The sequence below is a fragment of the Triticum dicoccoides genome, chromosome 2B (genome assembly GCF_002162155.2).
Source record: "Triticum dicoccoides isolate Atlit2015 ecotype Zavitan chromosome 2B, WEW_v2.0, whole genome shotgun sequence".
Taxonomy (NCBI): Eukaryota; Viridiplantae; Streptophyta; class Magnoliopsida; order Poales; family Poaceae; genus Triticum; species Triticum dicoccoides.
In genome coordinates this window covers 96523140-96540576 of record NC_041383.1, presented here as the reverse complement: position 1 = coordinate 96540576, position 17437 = coordinate 96523140, and the positions used below count along the sequence as shown (strand labels likewise).

Here is a 17437-nt window from a genome sequence, read left to right as displayed (position 1 = left end):
ATATTGATGATATGGGTAGTACAAGAGTGGATCTACCACGAGATCAAGGAGGCTAAACCCTAGAAGCTAGCCTATGGTATGATTGTTGTAATGGTTGTTCGTCCTATGGACTAAAACCCTCCGGTTTATATAGACACCGGAGAGGGCTAGGGTTACACAGAGTCGGTTACAATGGTAGGAGATCTACATATCCGTATCGCCAAGCTTGCCTTCCACGCCAAGGAAAGTCTCATCCGGACACGGGACGAAGTCTTCAATCTTGTATCTTCATAGTCTTGGAGTCCGGCTGACGATGATAGTCCGGCTGTCCCGACACCCCCTAGTCCAGGACTCCCTCAGTAGCCCCTGAACCAGGCTTCAATGACGATGAGTCCAGCGCGCATATTGTTCGGCATTGCAAGGCGGGTTCCTCCTCCGAATAATTCATAGAAGATTGTGAACACCAGGATAGTGTCCGGCTCTGCAAAATAATTTCCACATTTCCCCGTATAGAGAATATTATGTACACAAGTTCAATCTGCTGACGTATTTTGTGGCGTGATGTCACACCACTACCAAGCCTTTACTTGAATCGTTTTTTACTATACCACCTCAGCGCATTTAGCGAAGCGGTTTCCTTGGCACGTCTTGTCGAAGCGGAGATCGTGTTCCCCTTATTCCGGGATTCTCATCAATACGGACGTGGGTAACTCAACCGCGCCCGTCGCCACGCCCCCTCTATCGAAGGCGAGTCCCGGACGGTCACGGAGACGGCTCTTGGTATTCTCCCTCTTTATAACGGGACCAAGGCTCGTTTCTTTTCTTCAATCCTCCATCGAATCTTCTCCTTGCTCCAAGTTCCAACACCCAGAGCCCCAGATTCGAGCGCTTCGGACCTTCAACAATGTCCGGCTCCGACTTTTAGGGCCGGTGGATGCCCTCCTCCGTCACGGAGGAGGACATGCTAAAGCTGCGAGAGGCCAAGTACCTGTCTTACGAGATTTCGCACAGGTTGCCCGCCGAAGGGCAGGCCATCCCCACCCCTGAGCCCGGCGAGTACGTCATTTTTGTATCCCACCTTCGTCGGGGTTTAGGCTTCCCGATGGATCCTTTTGTGAGAGGGCTCATGTTTTACTATGGGTTGGAATTCCACGACTTGGCTCCGGAGTCCATCCTCCATATTTCCGCATTTATTGTCGTCTGCGAAGCCTTCCTCCGCATCACCCCCCACTTCGGCCTGTGGCTAAAGACCTTCAATGTGGAGCCGAAGATGATCGAGGGGCGTCATGCAGAGTGCGGCGGGGCCGCCGTAAGCAGGAGGGTCTATGCCCCGTGGCTCGAGGGCTCCTTCCAAGAGGAGCTCGGCTTGTGGCAGCAGGAGTGGTTCTATATTACCGCTCCGAAGGGCAGCAGGCAGAAGCCGCTGCCCTTATTCCGCCCGGGACCTCCACGGCGGTTGATGTCGTGGGTCAACCAAGGGCTCAACTGGGGGCCGTCAAAGGACTTGCCCCTACTGCAGGGCCGGATTCGAGACCTCCAAGCGAGGGAGATCGATCTGGTTGTGGTAATGCAGGTCATGCTGATTAGGCGTCTCCTGCCCTGCAAACGCCGCCCTCTCCGGTTGTGGGAGTTTAATCCGGAGGGACCACGGATTCTTCAACACTTCATGGGTATGACACCCGTGGAGATGTACAAATTATTCTTCGGATCACGAGAGGCGTGTCCGGAAGTGAACGAGGACGCTGGCCTAAGCTGCAATCGCCCGGATACACAAGTAAGTAGCTCCGAATCCGGACATACCGTTTGTTTGCCTTTCTATGATTCGCCTTTTGACCGATTTCCTTCTAAACAGGAGTGGATGGCGCAAGCAAAACTGATACGGTGTTCTGCCCCCCTCCTAGAGACCGCGCCGGATCCCGTGCTGGTCCGGATGCTGGAGGTTGAGCCTTCAGAGGAAGGCGAAGGGAAAAATAGAGGAGCTACCGCCTTGTTCAAGGAGGCTCTTGAAAAAGGGGGGATCGAGAATCCCTCCCCCCAGGGGGAGAAGAGGACCGCCTCCGAAGACCCGGAGGCCCAAGCCCCTAAGCGTGGGAAGAAATCTTCACCAGAGGGTCCTGCGTCCGGGGAGGTCCCGGCCGCACAGTCTCCCCTAAAGAATCAGCCCTCCAGCGAGCCGTGAGTAGAAAAAGGGAGTTTGGTAATAAGAGACATCCCTATTTGTGCTTCTGAGGATAACCAAAGTTTTTACCTTGTAGTTCGGATCTCCGACCTTCGCAAATGAGCTCGTCTTCGGGGGACCTTCGTCCGGAGATGGTGGGGAGCGAGACGCCTCCGTCTGCTGCGCCGTCGGATAGGGCGGACGAGCCTGAAGTGTCATCACGGAGGGTATCCCCGAGCCCGGCAGAGCCGAATAGTTCGGCGCCGAATAGAGTTCGGCCAGGGGAGCTGAAGGATCTACTTGAGAGGGCTTCTATCTCAGAAGATCACCATGCATTGAAGAGTATGGTGATTGGAAGGATCTCGTCCGCCGAAAGCGGATTGCATAATGCCGTCAGGAGTTTGCTGGCGGGGTTTGAGGTACGTAAAAACGACACACCTTTTTGACAGTTTTGCACGTAAACGTGCGCCCTGTATGGATAGTAGCCCCTGAGACTCGGTAGGTTGTCGAAAGCGACAGTGTGCCGAGGATCAAAATCGCAGGTTTTAATTTTCGCCGTTCCTATGCAGGTGGCGGATCGTCCGGGGGCCAGCCGGACTGATGGAGTTGCTGAACTAAAGCGGCAACTCGACGTTGCGGATGCGGACATCGCGCTAGTCAACAGGCGACTTGATGAATCGCAAGGTAAGAGTTTCTTTGCGGTCACTTAGTAAGGGAGCCGAAGCCCACTCCTTACAACATGTGTGTGAAATGCAGATGGTGCCGCTGCTGTGGAGAACCTTCGGGCCAAACTTGCTCAAGCCAAGGAGCAAGCCAGAAGGAGTAATGTGGCAGCCTCGAGGGCGGCCGAAGAGTTAGAAGCCGAAAGGGGTGCACACTGCCGAAGCAGGGAAGAGATGGCCGAAATGGCCGGGAAGTTAAAAGATGCTACCGACCGCAATGAGGCTCTTGAAAAGGAGCTCCTTGCGGGGCGAGAAGACCTAGGGAAGGCCACCGCCGAAGCCAAGGATGCTCGTTCTGCAATGCGGGCTATAAAGGAAGAGCTGCACCAGGCCGGGGACATTGTGGCTGGCAAGCCTTTTCTGCTGTGTTGAAGGTTTACGGATCCAAAGTATGCTCAGCTTGGCCAGCTATGGGGTCCGGAGGATCCTTATATGGACTTAGCAGCGAGTGCGGCGGATGCCGTTGTGCACTTCCGAAGCCAGAAGGATCACAAGACAGAAGAGTTGTTTTCGTCTCAATTCCATAGTCCGGAGCGTTCACTTCCGCTGACTGACCAGTTGGCCGAGTGGGCTGAGCTGAATAGGTTGTCCGGGCTTGCCATGACAGATATTGTGACTCATGTCTGGCCGGATAGGCCCAAGCCGAAGAGCTATTTTGGCTTATTGCAGCAATTTCTTGGGGTGGTGCCGCATATCAAGGCGATGAAGCGGTCGGCCTGCATAGAGGGTGCACGGATGGCACTCGCCCGTGTAAAGACACATTGGACAGAGATGGATGCCACCGTTGTTGCGACCCAGGGTTCGGATGAGAGCCGGTTACCCGCCGAGCACTATTTTGGGGAAGTTCTGCGTGGTGCTCGTGTAATAGAGTCGCAGTGCTCAAAAAATGTCACGTTCAAATGAACATTTTATTTTGTAAAACAATGTTTATGATTTAGGCGCTTTTTATACTTGTGCGTTCAAGTATTGAAATATCTCCTATGCGGCCATTTATGTATACGTGTGTATAACCTGAAAGATGGCAGTGGTCGGCTTCAGCCCCCACGCACAAGGTGCGGGGGTGTTCGCAAAAATAGCGCATTTTCACACTTAATCTGACGTCTCGGTCCTGTGAAGGAGCTGGTAGCGTAGCAAACGAGGCAACCGGACTATAATGCTTTATCACTTTCACTTAGCCATGGGAGTTCGAGGGTGGGGCTACGATATAGCCCCTGGGGGCACCGCGCTCTCGGAATTCGGGGCGCGTATGTGCCTGACCGGGAAACGGTCCTTCGTCAAAGCGGAGGAATTCTACACATTCCATTGGTCGATCGAGTGGTTGACCAGTCTCTCGTTGTATCATGACAGTCAGTTCTCGGCTTTCTCTACTGAGGTGCTCGCCCAGCCGAACTGGGGCACAATCGCAGTAGTTCTCCTGGTGCCGCGTTAGCCGATGATACAGAACGTAAGGCAGCAAAACACAGGAGCCGGGCAAACCCAACATTTGACCAAAGACATGATTCGAAGCTAATGCATATAAGGCCTAACTCGAGACGCCGAACACTCCCGAAGGTGTTCGGTCTTTATGATAACGGGCAGAACAATGCCCTAAGCCCCTAGTGTCCAGGTATGGGCGAGGTCCTCTGACGCGGCCGATGCCAAAACGCTAGTCTCCTCTCTGGTTATAATGAGAAACCACGGGATTATAGCAACAAGAGACAGTAAGAAAGGTTTACGCAGGGTCTTAATCTGAAAAGAATCCTTGAAACGGGTCCCTCTGCACGTCTGCGCCTGTGTCTCCGTTGTGCCGTATCCTGGACGGGTGTGCATGTTGTTCATCTGTAAAAAAAGAGGAACTTAGTTTGAAAAGAAATCGTGCGAAAAGTGCATAAAAATTGAAATATTAATAAATTAATAAAGCTGAGCCTATATTAGCTCATTATTGCTTATATGCACAGCCCCTTGTGAAGGGGTGTGCGGCTAGGGAGCTCCTAGCTTATTTGTGCCGGACTCGTCTAGCCGTGTCCGGGGTCTTTGAATGACCCTTTAATGAGATGATGCCACGTGGACCGGGCATTTTAAGTGTAAGAGGCGCGTAATGTGGTATTGCATTAAAGCGGACAAAAGCTTCACGTCGAAATAGTGCTTGATAGCTACTTTTAAATGGGGTGACATGAAAGATTAGCTTTGCGCGTCTGAAGTTGTCGGGTGACCCGAACACAACTTCTAGTAGTAAGGAGCCTGTGCACTTGGCGTAAGGGCCTGGCGCCACTCCTTTGAAGGAAGTGCGGCTATGTCGAATTTTAGCAAGGTCTATCCCCAACTTGCGGATTGTGTCCGGATATAGCAGGTTTAAATCGCTGCCGCCGTACATCAGGACTTGTGTAAATTGCAGTCCATCGATTATAGGATTCAATATCAGAGTAGTCCATCCTGCGTTTCGAATACTTCTGGAATAATCCAGGTGGTCAAAAGTGATTGGTTTTGACATCCAATCTCGAGGTTCCGCTAGGGTGGACCGTGCGACACCTATCTTAGCGGGTGCCGCATTGTTTTTCCGTACTATCACATGAAGTGAGTTTACTGCTTTGACTTCTTGAGGGAAAGTCTTTTGTTTTCCGGTGCTCTGCTGGTGGGGTTCGTCATCGTCCTCGCTTGGCGCATCGAGCCCCTTGTGTTCGGCGTTGAGTCTGCCGGACTGTTTAAAAACCCAACAATCTCGGTGGGTGTGGTTTGCAGGCCTTCCGGGGGTACTGTGGATTTGACATATCCGATCCAAGATTTTGTTTAAGTTGGATAGCTCATCACTGTTGTCCTTAAGAGGCAGTGTTTTATTGTTTGGCCGCGAGCTTTTGAATCCAGCGTTGACCGCCGTGTTCTTTGGGCTTTTTTCTTTATTCCCGCGCTGATCCTTTCTGCGCCGTGATTTTCCGTTTCCATCTCTGATCTCGGATGTACTCGGGTCGCTGGTGCTGCATCTTGCTAGCCAGCTGTCTTCCCCCGCGCAAAAGCGGGTCATGAGGCTTGTTAGCGCGGCCATTGTCATCGGCTTCTCTTGGCCGAGGTGTCTGGCGAGCCATTCGTCTCGGACGTTGTGTTTAAAAGCTACTGAGGCTTCAGCGTCCGGACAGTCGACTATTTGGTTCTTTTTAGTAAGGAACCTGTTCCAGAATTTGCGCGCTGACTCTTCAGGCTGTTGAGTTATATGACTTAGATCGTCTGCATCCGGAGGGCGGACATAAGTCCCTTGAAAATTTGCTCTAAACGCGTCCTCAAGCTCTTCCCAACTTCCAACAGTGTTTTCTGGGAGGCTTTTGAGCCAATGCCGAGTTGGCCCTTTGAGCTTGAGGGGTAGATATTTTATGGCGTGGAGATCATCTCCTCTAGCCATGTGTATGTGTAGTATGTAATCCTCTATCCAGACTCCAGGGTCTGTTGTTCCATTGTATGTCTCTATATTTATGGGTTTGAACCCTGCTGGAAATTCATGATCCAGCACCTCATCGGTGAAACATAGTGGGTGTGCGGCGCCCCTGTATTTGGGTGTGCCGCTGTCTTCGAACACTTGGCGTGTTGTGTTGCTTCCTGGGGCCCTCTTTTTTGGCCCATAAATGGACCTGGATGGGCCATCTGTTTTCCCAGGATCATGAGTCGGCTTGTGTGCGGCGCCGCTTGTCGCTTTTGGCCTGTCATCTGGCCGTCTATCCGGCCAGGCGGCCTCTTTGTTCTTTGACTGTGGGGGCTCTATGGCTTCCTCGTCAAATTCTGGCAGCAGCTTGCGCTACGGGTAGCTCTTTGTTTGGTGGCCATTGCCATATTTGTCTGCGGTCTTGAGTACTTTGCTCCACCTCATTCTGAGTATGTCTTCCGCTGTTTTGAGCTTCCGTTTTTCCTTCTTCAGACTTCTTGCAGTGGTGACGAGTCTTTTGTGAAGGTTCTTATGCTCCGGTGGTGTGTCCGGTGTGAGGTCGTCCGGACTGTTGGTTTCGCCGGGCATGGATTGATTATCCGATTCGTCCTGTTTGGACGGTTGCTTGGTTGCATGTTCGTCGTCCACTGGTTTGCCCTGCTCTATTGCTGGGTCATTAGGAATGTTGTTTTATGTCGAGGCGGGACTTAGGGCGGCGTCTGCGTCGCTGTTTTGGTTGTTTGTCGGCGGGATTATCCTTTGCCGCGCCCCGTTGTTCCTCGTTATCGCTTCCTTTTGGGGTGTCCACCATATATACGTCATGTGTTGGGGTGGTCTTCCAGTGCCCTGTAGGCGCTGGTTCTTGATCGTCTCCGGCATTGTCGTCCATACCGTCGATGTCTTCGGAGTCGTAGTCTAGCATGTCGGTTAGATCGTCGACAGTGGCTACAAAGTGGGTGGTGGGTGGGCTTTGAATTTCTTCGTCGTCCGCATCCCAACCATCCTGGCCGTAGTCCAGCCAGGGCTCTCCGGATAGTGAGACAAGCTTTAGCGAATTTAGGATGTCGCCAAAGGGTGAGTGCTGAAAGATGTCCGCAGCGGTGAACTCCATGATCGGCGCCCAATTAGATTCGATCGGCAGGGGTGCAGGAGGTTCGGAGTCCGGCAGGGAGTCCGGCACCTCGGAGTCACGAGCTTTATAAGGGACGAGGTCAGTGTTCGGCTCCATCGCCGTGGAAGTTGCAGCTCCTGAGGCGGTGTCCAGCCACCCGTCCTCGATCTGCGCGATCGGCTCCGGACTATGTGTCGGAGCGGATTCGTGTGCGGCCCCCAAGGTACTGTCCGGCGGCAGAGTTAGATCATGCCCATCGTGACAGTGCGGCACGATCGACTGCGGCTCGGATCCATCGAAGATCAAGTCTCCGCGGATATCCGCCGTGAAGTTTAGGCTCCCAAATCTGATCTGGTGGCCAGGGGCGTAGCTTTCGATCTGCTCCAGATGGCCAAGTGAATTGGCCCGCAGCGCGAAGCCGCCGAATACGAAGATCTGTCCGGGGAAAAAAGTCTCACCCAGGACTGCGTTGTTGTTGATTGAAGAAGCCATCAAGCCTATCGGTGACGACATAGAGGAACTCTCAATGAAAGCACCAATGTCGGTGTCAAAACCGGCGGATCTCGGGTAGGGGGTCCCGAACTGTGTGTCTAGGCGGATGGTAACAGGAGGCAGGGGACACGATGTTCTTACCCAGGTTCGGGCCCTCTCGATGGAGGTAAAACCCTACTCCTGCTTGATTGATATTGATGATATGGGTAGTACAAGAGTGGATCTACCACGAGATCAAGGAGGCTAAACCCTAGAAGCTAGCCTATGGTATGATTGTTGTAATGGTTGTTTGTCCTACGGACTAAAACCCTCCAGTTTATATAGACACCGAAGAGGGCTAGGGTTACACAGAGTCGGTTACAATGGTAGGAGATCTACATATCCGTATCGCCAAGCTTGCCTTCCACGCCAAGGAAAGTCCCATCCAGACACGGGACGAAGTCTTCAATCTTGTATCTTCATAGTCTTGGAGTCCGGTTGACGATGATAGTCCGGCTGTCCGGACACCCCCTAGTCCAGGACTCCCTCACACGCCATCTCTAATGTCCTTTGACACCGCTCGATGACTTCCCGTCCAAGGACTTGCCGTCAAGCGGTTCATACATGCTTGGCTTGGCTCCATTTGTGGAGTGAGACGGTGCTGGCGGCGCGCCATTAGCCTATCCTGGAGGTGGTGTCCTTGTTGTTCTTTCCGTGTTAGGGTACTGCGGTAATGTTCGATTATTAATTGTGAGCTTCCAGCTCTTTCCGCAACCCCCCCCCCCCCAAAGTATATATAAGGAAAAAAGAGGGCAATCCTATTTGACGCATTATGCATCAGTTAAAGACGTATTTCTAAACAGGTGCACACCCTCTCTCTAAGCTGGGCCGGCCCATTAACCTTTTTTATGTTTTAAACCAAAAAAAGGTGCGTGTGCAGGTTTCAAACTCACGATCTCTACATTCAAAGAGAAACAAATCACTTATGCATAGAAACTTCCATTTTTTTTATTTATACTTTCTCCAGTTCCCCGAAGCCCTGGTTTTGGAAAGATTCCAGTCGGGTTTTCTTTTTTTTGCGGTTTTTTTCCTGGATCGTTTTTTATGTGGTTCTTTCTTTCTTTTTCTAATTCTTTTCTTTAGTGGCCGATCATGCATGCACGCTTCTTCCCCTAGCTATAGGGGCCTGTTGCCAGAAGGCTTGCGGCGTAGCAGAGTGGGGGGGGGGGCGATGCCCCCCTCCCCCTAACAGATTTTTTGTCCAAAAAGACCACCTGCCGAGACAAAGTGGTACCCTCAGTTACCAATGCTTATATACTCTGATCGGCAGCAAAACCATATTTACATTCATTGGCATATGCCGTTAACCGAGAAGACTACCAACTAGTATATGGCACGAATATATATATAGGGGCACACACAATCCGGCGCACAGAGGCCACCGTCGTCACAAAGCCTAGCTAGCTTAGCTAGGAGACTCTCTTCATTTAATTATTGTGTTCAATTATATTAGTGTGTTCATCTGTGCAGTAGTAGAATAGAATTTGTATATTATTGGAAATTGGACTTCTTTTTCTCTCTCAATCGTTTCAGCCGTTTGGAATATTTTTTGGAGTATTATAGAGGTAGCTCCGGATTGCACAGAGATTGGTGACGACGACTATCCATTGACTGGCTTGCAAATTGCATATTTTTCGCCATGCTTGCAACATCAACCTTTACAGGTTAACTGACCACTGAACACTTCCTAGCTAACCCCATATCCAAAATAATCATATACATACACTAGATCACTAAAGACCCGTGTGGCCGCACCGGTCTATTTTGACAATAGAATGGTAGTACGCCTTCCCTTTTTATTTAGTTCGCATATTAGCTTTGATCAAAGTCAAGCTTTACAAACTTTGACCAAGTTTATAAACAGAAATATTAAGATATACAATAACAAATCAACAACATTAGATTTATTATTGAATGTACTTTCAGATCGTATAGATTTATCATGATAAATGTCTATATTGTTTTCTATAAACTTGGTCAAACTTTACGAAGTTTGACTTCAGTCAACTCTAATATGCAGAGTAAATAAAAACGGAGGGAGTAGTAATTTCTAACGAAGACTGTCATAAATGAGCAGATGCTACATGATCAACTATTCAACTTATGAAGTCCTTAGAATTTGGTTGTGCTTCTAGGCAAACAATGTTGCGAGATAGCACTTTCACTCTTATAACTGTTCACAACTTGCAAAGTCTGTGATACATATAAGCATACATAATTAGAGTCAGTGATCTTTCATTCTACACCTAGCACATGCCAAAAAGATCCACGAGATAAACAATAAAGCAACCATCAAAGCAGCAAATTTAACAAAATGACATCTCTGGATTTATCCAAAGAAAGTAAATTTTGATAGTAAACCAATTGATTTCTGAGACCTAAAATCCGCTTTGGACCCATTTAATCGGTTTCAAGCCTATATGTGAAACTATAAAATGGACTGCAGGAGTTGTACAGTAAAATCATGCAACCTATCCAGGTTCACTATCAATTGACTATGACTGTTACGTAGTAGCAGCTATGTGCTGGTTGTGCACGCTATCTGTTATAGTTCTTGTACCATTCAGTATGCGGATGGTTCATATATGTTAGAAAAATTATTGACTGGTCAATTGATTTTGTTAATCAACACGCAGCACTTATCCAGTTGTATAAGCTTCATAGATAGAGTCAAGTAAACTAGAAGATGTAGCTTAGAATAAGCTGCAAACAAATACTTACCTTTTCAGGATCAGATTGTTTGAATATCAAGATTTTTTTTACAAAGAGAAGTTAACTTTTGGGAAGTTTGGAAAAACACCAGCTTTCAAAATGCATATGAAGATGTATGTTTTTTTATGGGGGTGGTCCATAATTCTATACAGCCAGTAATGCATTCAAAGGTACTGGAAAAAAGTATTTCAAATAACAGAACCTGTAAAATGACAAACTTGTATGCACAAGTTAGCAGGTAACCATTACCGTATAAGCTTTTTTTTAACAATGAAAAGCATTGAAGGTGACAAATTCATCCGGCTAAAAAAACATTGTACACTATATACAGGATAAAGAAAGACACCCTGGAGATTTACAGAAGAGAGGAGAGAGATTACATGGCATGTTCTATATACCAGAGAGATTACATGGCATGTTCTATATACCTATGAGCTGAACCAAAACAGCTAAAAACGGGTTCAATGAAACGATTCAGAACCTAATGAGCTACATTATGATCAATACCATTGATTTCTCTAGAGATGTGAAACACCTGTAGCTGCAATTCTTGGGTGGTCCTGTAGAAATGAGCAAGATGCTTTCTGACGGACCAAGGAACAGTGTCAGCAGTGACATTCCTAGATACCGCCTCCTTGGCAAGGGTGAGATTATCTGTGAGAAAAGTGGGCTGATAGACCTGGAGGAGTTGGGATATGTTGGCTGCAAGAAGAAGTGCTTGCGCTTCTGCCTGGAGTGGTGAAGAAGTGGCTAGGGCAGATGCTTGAATCTGTACCTGAATGTTCGCTTCTTCCTGCAAAAAACCGAGAAAACACACCAATGCTCATGGCTGTGTTGCCATTAGTTAAACCTGAGATTTTTGAGCTTTTTAAAGATACATCAGAGTAGATCTTAGCTCTTGAAAGAATAATGTCAGTTCTAATGGTGTATCCCTGCTGCAACCTCACAATAGCCATTGTTGTGATACAGAAGACATAAAAACTAGTTGGTACATCCAAATTGAGATACAAGACAATCATATCAGTAGGCTAAAGTCTGATAGGTCCGATATGGACATCTATGAACCTAGAGCTGGCACATCAAAATAAATTTTTCTATATGGATGCTTACGGCAAAACAGAAGCCATTCCCATACTTACTTGGAGAATATATCGATAGGTGAATCTGCATAAGATCAATTTAACTTAGAGAATGATCATATCAACAAATAAATAACTTTAGAACACAATTAACAACCGTTATCCATTAGAGATGGGAAACTGAAGAATTCCCCAAGCGCGGCTAAACTGAAGAATTCCCCAAATCAAAATGCCAAATCAGTGCATACTCCTTACTAAGAGGCAATTCTATGTGGCCAGTGACATCAAGCAATGGCCCTGGTTGTACTAATTTCTTCCGTCTTCTGAATTTAATACGGGCGAAACCATTTTCATTTGAATGTCACGTTGGGTAAAATTATCCACCGAAATTGGACTTTGCTCATTTATTAGTACAGGCAGAAGATGTTGAGGCTTTGGCTCCCTCTACGACGGAATGGTTACATCTTTGCGCATTGTAATACTACTTTTCTAATTCACATGTTCCATACAGCAGCATGATACGAATACCAGAGGAACGAGAGCGGCGTTGATGTGGACGAGCTCGCGCGCTCCCGATAGCTGGACCAACAATGCGGTGACGCGTAGTGTATTGTATTAAACTCCGGCCCACGCGTAAGCGGCTCGCGCAGCTACGGATCCGTCCGAAATTTCGGGCGGCCCGGTACATAACAAGCGTCGTCGGCCAGGCCCATCAAAGACGCCGTTCGCCGAATGGGTGAGTGGGCCCCACAGTGTGGGCCTGAGGTTCACTGTGCATCACCGAAAAGTAAAACAAATCTATCCTCTCCCTACCAGCACCGCCTAAGACCAGAAGTGCATGGCTATGGAGATGACGACCACCGGAGATGTTGAAGTCGAGTTCTTGTCAGATCCGGTCGACAGGTAGCTTCCTCCGCACCCAGTTTCTATTCCCTGTTGTAGAGGATGCATTTCGAGCGTTTTCCATACTGACATGTTGCTTCTCTTCACAAAGATTTCCCCTGCCGGATATCGGCGGCGGAGAGCCCTTGGTCGCCTACGACCCATGCCAGTCGATGTTGTGTGCTCCTGCTGAGTCCAGCATTGGTGAGGCCGGCGACGCTCCGGTGAATGCCCAATTAGAGTTGGACATCACTTGCGAGGGAGTTGCCCTGACGGCACCAGCCTCGGAGCAATCTGCAGGCAGAGACAAGCCGGAAGCCCCAGCCTGGACGAAGAGGTACAGTGCTTTGCCAAATACTCAGCTGTCGTGGCATATGAATATGAAGTCTTCAAAAATTGTGTTAATCCACACTGATAAGCTAGCTAGCATACTGAAATGCAAACGTTTTCACATGTTCTTCCTCGACGCACTTGAGCATGACCCTGAATTACATGCTTCTAAATTATGCAGGATCCGTGTCAGTCGTTCACCTACTGAACGACCGCCTTGTGCTGCCAGGATGAGTGCTTTGGAAGCAACATTATGCAGATATGCAGAAAAAAAACTGACACTATCATAGTTCCTGTTGTGGGAAGCAACTTTGATTCACTGGGAGAAGCCTACGATTAGTACAATCTCTATTCTTGGGAGATTGGGTTTGGAGTAAGATATGGAAAGAGCAGGCTAAATGTCGAAAGAACAAAATGTATGCAAGAGATAGTTTGTGGCTGCTATGTAAGTACTGAATTCATACATATTTGTCTAGCTCACGTGTTCTGTAGCAGAGCATACCAATAAGATGACACACTTGCGCTTGTTCCGGCTATTGCAGGGAATCCCAAAAAAGAGCAACACACGGACTTGTCGATGCAGATGCCCCGCAATGATAAGATTGCTTCGATCAAGCGATAATGGGTGGTACATAAATGAGTACAGGCCAGATCACAACCATGCACATACTGAAAAATATGGTGAGAAGGTATACTGGCCATGCTGTCTGCAGAACAGTGGACAAACAATCGAATCATTTGTTTGGGTCCATAACTCCTGCAGACAGCATGGCCAGTCATCTCCAGGCCGTAAGGTGCTTTCAGTGAAACCCATTTCCTGTTGTTGAAATGAGAAAGTTTTAGTCATTCTTATAATATAGTCAGTTATGTGTACTCAGGAATTTCGTCTGTATTTTTAGCAGGAATCAAGGTATGAGTAAGAGCCAAGATAATTTGAGAGGTATGTGCATGGTTGACAAAGCTTATTGTAGAGAATTATGCAACTCACGATATATTGATCGGGTGCAATATGCACGTATATATAAGTACAAAGGGTAGCCACGTCCTCGACTATACATGGAAGGAGGAGGGCTTGTTGTACAAGAAATACACATATGTTATCTACATCTCAACACCCCCCCGCAGTCGAAGCGGCACCACGGTCGACGCAAAGACTGGATCGGAACTCCTCGAAAGACGTAGTAGACAAGCCCTTGGTCATGATGTCAGCAAACTGTTGGGACGTAGGTACATGTAGCACGCGCACATGACCCAAAGCGACCTGTTCCCGAACAAAGTGGATATCAATCTCAATGTGCTTGGTGCGTCGATGATGAACCGGGTTGGCGGAGAGGTAGACCGCAGAAACATTGTCACAGTAGACAATCGTAGCCTTGTCAACCGGAGACAAAAGCTCATGCAATAGCTGACGAAGCCAGGAACACTCGGCGACGACGTTGGCAACGGCGCGGTACTCTGCTTCAGCACTGGAGCGGGAGACGACAGGCTGCCGCTTGGACGACCAGGAGATGAGAGATGGTCCAAGATAGACGCAATAACCAGAGGTCGAGCGGCGCGTGTCAGGGAAGCCGGCCCAATCGGCGTCAGAATAAGCCGTCATGTCCAAAGATGATGAAGCCTGAAGTGACAATCCAAGATCCAAGGTGCCACGGATGTAGCGCAGAATGCGCTTGACCGCGGTCCAGTGAGCATCACGTGGAGCATGCATATGGAGGCAACCCTGCTGCACAGCGTACTGGAGCTCCGGTCGAGTAAGAGTGAGGTACTGAAGAGCACCAACAATTGACCTATAGAAGGGAGCATCTGAAGCAGGAGAACCATCTATGGCGGAGAGCTTGGCCTTCGTATCAACAGGTGTGGCAGCCGGTTTGCAGTTAAGTATCCCGGCACGATCCAGAAGCTCATGAGCATACTTCCGCTGATGAAGAAAGAAGCCATCTGCTCGACGAAGAACCTCGATCCCGAGAAAATAGTGCAGAGGACCTAGATCCTTAATGGCAAATTCAGCACGAAGACGATCAGTGAGCTGTTGAAGAAGAGCAGGCGAGCATGCTGTCAAGATGATGTCGTCAACATAGAGCAGAAGGTAGGCAGTAGCATCACCCTGGTGGTAGACAAACAGTGAAGCATCGGAGCGAGTGGAGCGGAAGCCAAGCTGAGTGAGAAAAGCTGCGATGCGCTGGTACCAGGCGCGAGGAGCTTGCTTAAGGCCGTACAAAGACCGAGAGAGCAAGCACACATGATCCGGAGAAGACTCATCAACAAATCCAGTCGGCTGCTGACAGAACACCTGTTCCTCAAGGTGACCATGAAGAAAAGCATTCGAAACATCCATCTGGTGCACAGGCCATGAGCGAGAGACCGCGAGCTGAAGAACAGTCCAAATCGTGCCGGGTTTGACAACCGGGGCGAAGGTGTCGGTGAAGTCAACACCTGCTCGTTGACCAAAACCGCGAACGACCCAACGAGCCTTGTGTCGGTCGAGAGTACCATCCGGATGAAACTTGTGTTTGAACACCCACTTCCCGGTAATGACGTTGACCTGAGGAGGACGGGGGACGAGCTGCCAGGTGTGATTGCGTTGCAATGCATCAAACTCCTCCTTCATCGCGGCGAACCACATGGGGTCACGAAGCGCGGAACGGGCGGAGGTCGGCACGGGTGATGGCGATGAAGAAGTCGAAGCGACGCAGGTGTACACGTCCGGTTGGTAGCGAGTGCTGGGCCGATGGACGCCTACCGTGACCGCGTGACAGGGCCAGCAGGCGGTGGCACAGCAGCCGCTACCGGAGAAGGCGCCGAGCCTGGTGGTGAAGATGCCGGCGACGCGCCCAGCTGTGAAGAAGCCGGGACAGAGGATGACGACTCCGGCGAGCGAGCCGACCCAGTGGCCGGTGAAGTCGACGAAGCCGGGGAGACCGGCACAGAGGCCGGCGCGAAGCCCGGCGATGAAGCAGCCGGAGAGGCCGGCGCGGAGGCCGGCTCGGATGCCGGCGCGGAGGCCGGCTGGGAGGCCGGCTCGGAGGCCGGCGCAGCTGATGAAGCGGCGGGCAGGAGCCGAAGCGCCGCACGTCCAGGGGGCGCCCTACGCCGGGTGGTTAAACCAGGGCGGATAGGGTCGACCAAGGAGGGACCGGGCGCCGAGGAAGAAGCCTCCTGTTGTTCCTGTTTAAAAGGAAAAGACAACTCGTCGAAATAAACATGCCGGGATGTGATGACACGGTGGGAAACCGGGTCATAGCATCTATAGCCTTTGGTGTTAGCCGGGTAACCAAGGAAGACACATGGAAGGGAACGAGGAGCCAGTTTATGAGGAGTGGTGGCGACAATACTAGGGTAACAGAGACAACCAAATATACGAAGACCGTCGTATGAAGGAGGAGACCCGAAGAGAAGGTGGTGAGGTGTGAAGTTCCACCGGGTACGACATGGACGAAGGTTTATGAGGAGAGTGGCAGTAGCGAGAGCGTCAGGCCAGAAGCGGGGTGGCATGTAGGCATGGAAAAGGAGGGTGCGGACGCAGTCGTTGAGAGTGCGAAGGATGCGTTCGGCCCGACCGTTCTGCTGTGAGGTGTATGGACAGGTAAGACGGAAAACAGTGCCATGTGTGGAGAGAAGGTTGCGGATGGTAGTGTTGTCTAATTCTTTCCCGTTGTCAGTTTGCAAAGCTAGAATGGGACGACCGAATTGTGTGGCTACATAAGAGTAGAAAGCCGTGAGAGTGGCAGCAACATCGGACTTCTTACGTAATGGAAAGGTCCACACAAAATGAGAAAAGTCATCCAAGATAACAAGATAATATGAAAAACCAGTGTTACTAGCAACAGGAGAGGTCCAAACATCACTATGGATTAACTCGAAAGGTAACGACCCAACTGTGGATGAAGTACTAAAGGGAAGGCGAACATGTTTGCCCAGACGGCATGCGTGACAAGAGTGCGCATCCGTTTTATTACATGTAAAAGAAAAATCCCTAATAATATGACGAAGAGCGGTGGAGCTAGGATGACCGAGACGTGCATACCAGAGATCAACGCCGGCGGAAAGTGCAACTGGTCTAGCAGGTGAAGATGATGGAGGCTGGACGGAGTATGTATCGCCGGGACTGTCACAGCGGTGAAGAACCATCCGTGTGAGGGCGTCCTTAACAGAAAAACCAGCTTCGTCAAATTCCACAGTTACAGAGTTATCACGAGAAAGTTTACGAACACAAACTAGATTCTGAATAAGCTCGGGAGACACAAGAACATTATTGAGATAAAGTGGCCGAGAGTTGGAAGGAAAACTTGTGGAACCAATATGAGTGATAGGAAGACCAGCACCATTACCGACAATGATACGAGAAGAAGTGTGAATAGGAGACACGGAGGAGAGGTTACCCGGGTAAGCGGCCATGTGCGAAGATGCACCGGTGTCCATGAACCAGTCACCACCGCCGGAGTAAGCCCCGGTCGGAGGCTGTTGATGAAGAGCAGCAAGCAGAGCCGGATCATAAGAGGCCGGCGCAGGGTACCCTGAGTAGCCGGTCACGCCATTGCTAGCGGT

The 17437-nt window shown here is 49.6% G+C and overlaps 1 long non-coding RNA gene across 1 annotated transcript; it reads left to right on the top strand.

Annotated features, from left to right (window-relative positions):
* Nucleotides 1–12693: 12693 nt before the first annotated feature.
* On the top strand, nt 12694–13658 carry LOC119367239. Its single transcript, XR_005176240.1, has 3 exons — nt 12694–12899; nt 13074–13337; nt 13435–13658. It is a non-coding gene; the product is annotated as an uncharacterized LOC119367239 (long non-coding RNA).
* The last annotated feature ends 3779 nt before the right edge of the window (nt 13659–17437 follow it).